The sequence below is a fragment of the Mus caroli genome, chromosome 13 (assembly GCF_900094665.2).
Source record: "Mus caroli chromosome 13, CAROLI_EIJ_v1.1, whole genome shotgun sequence".
NCBI classification, from domain to species: Eukaryota; Metazoa; Chordata; class Mammalia; order Rodentia; family Muridae; genus Mus; species Mus caroli.
Genome location: NC_034582.1, coordinates 56,607,614 through 56,614,794, shown reverse-complemented (window position 1 = coordinate 56,614,794; position 7,181 = coordinate 56,607,614).

Here is a 7,181-nt window from a genome sequence, read left to right as displayed (position 1 = left end):
GGGATGGATGACACACACACACACACACACACACACACACACACACACACACACACACACAAACACCAGTGTCTTCCAGACACTACAGGACTGACACACATATGAACTCACAGTTTCCTGGGCAGCATTCACAAGGTCTGCACAAGTTTCAGACAGAGCGTGTTCTAGCATTGAGTGGAGGAAGTGAACATGAACCACTCTCTAACAGATAGCTATTCACAAAGAAAAAAATAATTCTTTATTGAGTCTTACTGGTCATATAAACCATACGTAAGGATAAGTTTCATGTCCAGAAGCCAGTAGTCAACAAAAATTAAAACTCAATATTGTTTTGGGAAACTTTGTCTCATATTGCTTTGTTTGGGATTTTTTTAACTTATTGATCATTTGCATGAATATTATAATTTCAGATTTTGTGTTTTAAGGATAATCTCTGTGTAAACATGTGTGTATGTGCGTATTTCTTGTGCTTCTTATTTGTTTTGTTTTTAAAATTATGATTTGTTTACTTTTATTATATCTTATTTGTTTTCTAAAAGAGAGAAAAACAGCCTGGTGTTGGGTAGGTGGGGATTGTGGATATATGAGGTGATGAGGGAGAGAACTATAATCAGAATATACTGATGAAAAATATTTTCAATTGAAACAACACATTGTATGAAATTCTCAAAGAACTAATTAAAAAGAAGAATATAATTTCAGAGGTCATTTCTATAATGTGCTGACATTCTAGATTTAAGTATCTTCCTTAGTGTAGACAGCAGAAGGTTCCATAACTAACATATTAATGTGATCATTTTATTTTTGAGACAGACCTCCAAAGTCTGATGTTAGACCTGTGATAGACTTGAACATTCATAGTTCCCAAACTTATTGTATCTTATTCTTTCAGATGAAAACTTATCCATTATCTTTGAGATTAACACCTATTCTTAGATTACAGACCCCTGTGACTGAATATAAGGCAGGTCACTTTTTGAGAGTAAAGACCATGTCCAGCCCACTTTGGGCATAATGGAGTCCAGGTAGGAAGTTCTAGTGGATTAGGTAAGCCTGAGCAACAAGCAACATTCATCACTCATGAATGATTGATGCACTAGGACATCTGGGCCATAGTGTCTTTTGAGATGATAACAATTTTTTTTAAGATGAAGAGAAGGGATTGGCTCCATTAAGTGTCCCTTCAGTGGAAACAGTGGTTTGCTACATTGACATGCTCAAGGTCCTTTAAAACACAACCTTTGCCAGAATTTTAGAACAATGATCAAAATAGATCCATATATATCCTGTTTACAGCAAGAGAGTTTTTAATTTCTGTATTTGAATAAATTTAAGGAAGAAAAAAATTAACATATTATCATAGCATTTTCACTTTTATCTCATACTAAAGGAAAGCCTAGAATTTCAAATGAGAGGAAAGATAAGAGTTGAAGAAGAGTAATCTTGGCATGGCATACCAGCATATTGCTTGTCCATAGGTGTGTGTATTTTGCTTGGGTTTTCAATTTGATTCCATAGATCAAGATGTCTGTTTTTATGCTAAGACCATGAAGTTTTTATTACCATAACTCACAAGTACAACTTGAAATGAGGGCTGACAATACTTCCAAAAGTTCTTTCATTCAGGTTCAAGATTGTTTTACTATCTTGGGTTTTTTGTTTGTTTGTTTGTTTATCGTGTTTTGTTTTTCCATTTGAAATTAAGAATTGTCATTTCTTGTTCTGCAAACAATTGTGTTGAAATTTTGAAGAGGACTGTGTTGAATATGTAGATTGCTTTTTGTAGGATGGCAATTTTTAACTGTGCTAATGCAACTGGTGTGCATGCAAGACCTGTCTATGTTCTGATTTCTTCATTAATTGCTTTCTTTAAAGACTTGAAATTTTTTTATCATACAAGTCTCTCACTTTTTTTTTCTTTTGCAAGAGTGACCCAAATATATTTTATATCATTTGAGGCTATTATCCAAATATATAAATGAGTCAATAAACGAGATATCAAACAACCAAACCAAATAATACAATTAAAATATGAAGTACAGATGCAAACAGTGCATTCTTGATAGTATCTCAAATGGCTAAGAAACACATAAAGTAATAGTAACATCCTTAACCATACCGGAAATGCAAATCAAAACAACATTGAGATCCTATCTCACACCTGTCAGAGTGGCTAAGATAAATATCATAAGTGGCAGCTCATGCTGGCAAAAATGTGGAGGAAGGTAAAAATTCCTCTATTACTGGTGGAGTACAAACTAATACAGCCTCAATGAATATCAATATATTGGTTATGCAGATTACTGGGAATTACTCTACCTCAAGACTCAGCTATTCTACGCTTAGGCATATACCCAAAGAATGCTCCATTCTACCATATGGGCACTAGTATAATTATGACCATTGCATCTTTATTCATAATAACTAGAAATGTAAAAAAGTTAAATGTTCCTCAGCTGAAGAATGGATAAAGAAAATGTGGTAAATTTTTACAATGGAGTATGACTCAACTATTTTTAAATGGCATTATTAAATTTGCAGGCAAGTGGATGCAACTAGAAAAAACACACAGAGTGAGGTAATTAAGACCCAGAAATATGAATATCTTATGTATTTACTTATAAGCAGATATTAGCTGTTAAGAAAATGATAGCCAAACTACAATTCACAGATTCAGAGAGGTTAGGTAAACAGGAGAATTTTAGTGGGAATGCATCTATCTCCCTATGAAAGGGAAATAGACAAAACTTTGCTGGTGGACCAAGGTGGGACAGGAGGGGAAAGGGATCATGTGGTAGGGAAAAGAGAATGGGGGACAGAAAGAGTGCTGAGAGAGACAGCTAGAATTGCCAAGCATTTGGAGGAATATATGAAAACCATGGGTAGTAGAATTGACCTGGAACTTATTACAAATTTTAATTACTGGACGATAAGGATTCAGAACTGGCCATCTTTTGTTGCCAGGCCAGGCTTTCAGTTCAAGGACTAGACTGAACTGAGTTGAGTTGTTGGCTGAGGGTGCCCCAAGAAGATCCACAAAAAACCCAGACTGATGTTGGAACAGATACTTGCTCTCCTCAAAGTGACAGCACAGCAACATCAACAATGACAGCATCCACACAGCTCTTTGAAAGTGTAGACGTCAAATTGATGCCTGAGTATCTTTGATGTGAGGAGATACTCTGTCACCATGCAGAGAGAAATGTAGACACCAATGCAGGCACAAAACCTTTTAAGAAATTTCTGTCCTGCCTGCAAAATGGTGGTGCAGAGCTTATGAGAGTGACCAAACAATGTCTGATTGAACTTGAGGCCCACTCCATGAGAGGTAACAATGCTTGAAACTACATGGATGGACAGAAACCAGAGGATGGATACCCCCCATGACCTAGGGTATAACCAAATATAATTGGCCAAAAGATTTAATGAAATTATTTCTAATGATATTCTGCTATACTCATGGATCAGTGCCATATCTAATCTTCAGAAGAAAGACCTCCACTGGTAGAAGATGAAAGTAGATACAGAGACCCAAAGCCAGATGAGAGAGAGAGAGAGAGAGAGAGAGAAAGAGTAAATTGGAGGTCTCCATTGGGTTCCTCCCCACAGAGCTTGAGGAATCCCACAGAAGAAAGGTAGTAAATATTGAAGGACCCAGAGGGAATAAAGGACATGAGGAGAACATGGCCAACTGGGTTAACTGAGCAGGGCTCCTGTGGTGTCACAGAGACTGAAGTGCCAAGCAAGTGGCCTGAATAGGTTTGGACTGGGACAGGATGATCATGGAAATTAAAGAGTTACTATAAATAGTTTCTGCCATGTTGGTTACTGTTATATGTGATTCATAGATAAACTCCAATTATCAAGATTACTATAAACAGTTTATATATTCCCTTCCTATCATCATGAATGTAACTTTATGACAGTCTTTCCAGTTTTTGAAGAAGGTCAGAACTTACCTGGGCCTTGATAAATCTTAGTGGTTGCTTACAATTCCCTGAAGGTCTGACTCAGGAGGTGTGGGATAAATTTAGAAATGAGTTTCCATTTCCATTTCCTAATACTGACATTACTATTGACTATGATGTAACACTAATAGAGCCTTATGTAGCTGGTGAGCTTCCTTACAAGACCAACTTTAAACATGAAGGATATCCATGCAGTCTGATGCAGATGCAGATGCAGGGGTGCTATCAACTAATACTGTAATACTTGACATTCATTTCAATGTATGTTATGTCACAAACAGGACTTAGAGATTAGAGTTGAGCTTTTGATCATTCAATCTCATTCTTCTGCCCTGTCTAGTTATTTGCTTGACAAACCCAATACCAAGAATCCAACAACACCAAGAGAGTTGGGCTATGATTCTAAGGGTTAGGATCAGGGTTGAGACTCTCATTCTCTATCTGTTTGATGAAGCTGCCTTTTCAGCTAAAATAGTGTTTGAAAAAAAGAATATATAGGTTTATGGGGAAATTGTTTTGTGACACTATAACATAACTTTAACAACAGTTATGGGTATGCCAATGAGGATATATGATGAATGCTGTCCTTAAGAAGAAACATTAAGCAAAGCATACAGTCTTGTAAAGGGAATTTGATTGCCAAGGAGTAGTATGGGACTCTGTAGATATAAAAGATATACAAAGGTATACAAAGAGCCTCTCTGAGCCTCTCTGAGCCTCTCTGAACTGAGTCAGGTCAGGCTGGGTCAGTGAAAAGCCTACAATCCAGTGAGGAATGCGGTAGAACGCAGGTGTGGCTCTTCAGGAGAGAGGATCTCTTCCCAAGTGTTACAGCTCTTGGAACAAAAGGGTCAGACAAAGGAATAGCTTTCACATGTCTTTAATTCCCTGCCTGGCTTTCTCTATATACAGTTCTGGTGGTGATTTAGGGTTTTGACAGCAAGCCCATCTCATTGGCTTGGATTGAGAGTTTGGGGGAAACCTTATTTGCATGTGGGAGGACTTGGTGCTGATCCTAAGTGGCTGATAGCCACGCCTCTTCTGTGGGGGTTGTAGGGGTGGTAACTCCGACCAGAGCCAGGGTCCAGGAGACATGAGAGAACTCCTTCCATCCCATGTAAGTGGGTGCCGGGGTTCAAGATCTAGCCTTGACTGGAAACCAGGCTGTCTGCCTTTAGCCCATTCCCCCACACTTAATCATCAGGGAAATGCAAACTAAAATGACCCTGAGATTCCACCTCACACCAGTCAGAATGGCTAACATTAAAACCTCAGGTGACAGCAGATTCTGGCAAGGATGTGGAGAAAATGGAACACTCCTCCACTGTTGGTGGGATTGCAGGCTGGTACAACCACTCTGGAAATCAGTCTGGTCTTTCCTCAAAAAATTAGACATAGTACTACCTAAGAACCCAGCTATACCCGTCCTGGGCATATACCTCCAAAAGATGCTCCAATATGTAGCAAGGATACAAGCTCCACTATGTTCATAGTAGCCGTATTTATAATAGCCAGAAGCTGGAAAGAACCCAGATGTCCATCAACAGAGAAATGGATACAGAAAATATGATACAGTTACAAAATGGAGTAGTAACTCAGCTATTAAAAACAATGATGTCATGAAATTCTTAGGCACATGGATGGAACTAGAAAATATCATCCTGGGTCAGGTAATCCAACCACAAAAGAACACACATGATATGCACTAACTGATAAGTGAATATTGGCCCAGAAGCTAGGGATACCCAAGTTAAAATTCACAGTCCTTATGAAGCTCAAGAAGAAGGAAGACCAACATGTGTGTGCTTCGGTCCTTCTTAGAAGGGGTAGCAAAATACTCATTGAAGCATATACAGAGACAAAACATGTAGCAGAGACTGAAGGCAAAACCATCCAGTGATGGCCCCACCTGGGGATCCATCCCTAATACAGTCACCAAACGCAAACACTATTGTGGGTGCTAAGAAGTGCATAACTGACAGGAGCCTGATATAGCTGTCTCCTGAGAGACTCTGCCAGATCCTGACATACAGAGGAAGATGCTCAGAGCCAACCATTGAACTGATCATGGGGTCCTCAATGGAGGAGTTAGAGAAAGGACTGAAGAAGCTAAAGGGGTTTGTAACCCCATAGGAAGAACAATATCAACCAACCTGAGGCCCCAGGGTCTAAACTACCAACCAAGGAGCACACATGGAGGGACCCATGACTCCAGCCATATATGTAGCAGGGAATGGTCTTGTCAGGCATCAATGGGAGAAGAGGCCCTTGGTCCTGTGAAGGCTTAATGCCCCAGTGTAGGGGAATGTGAGGTGTGGGAGGCAGGTGTGCGTTGATGGGTGGGGGTACACCCTTATTAAATCAGGAGGAGTGGGGATTGGATAGGTGGTATCTGCAGAGGGGGTTCAGGAAACAGGATAACATTTGAATGTAAATAAATAAAGAATCCAGTAAAAAGTATATAAAAAAGAAAATATTCAACTCTCAGACTTAGACAAATATCTACAAGGCAAACACAAACACGTGGATGCTGAGTTTGGAGGGAAAGGATAGAGGATTACTGTTCAATGAGTCCAGAGTTTCCTGCCAAAATAGGAAACCCATTTATAGAGCTACTTGTACATAGCTGCACAAAAAAGTGGTATGTATATACATAAAGTAATAAACATGTTAAATAATGCAAACTTAAAATTATACTCTCTGATGAGTGCCTGATGCAATCTCAAATACAAAAGTCATCAGTCTCATGAGATCCAAAGTGCCAGGGCATTCATTTTCCCTCTTAGGCCTTGGCTGTGAACATCACTTTCCAGATCGGGTGTCACCCCTACTTAAGCTTCCTTTGAAACAAGTTATCTTCCCCATTTAGAAAGACCATCCCAGCATCTGTATTCTCACAGGATCTCTTTGCAGCTGTGGACTAGTCATGAAATACTAGAATAGAACATACTCAGTCCATTCCACAGATGACAACAACATAGCCTCTCACTCTAATCAAAATAACTGGTTGTATTGGATAGTTTTATGTCAACTTGACATCAGCTAGTCATAAGAGAGGAGGTAGCCTCAGTAGAGAAAATTTATCTATAAGATTGGGCTATGGCCCTGTAGGGCATTTTCTTTTTTTTTTTTTTTTTTTTTTGGTTTTTCGAGACAGGGTTTCTCTGTGTAGCCCTGGCTGTCCTGGCACTCACTTTGTAGACCAGGCTGGCC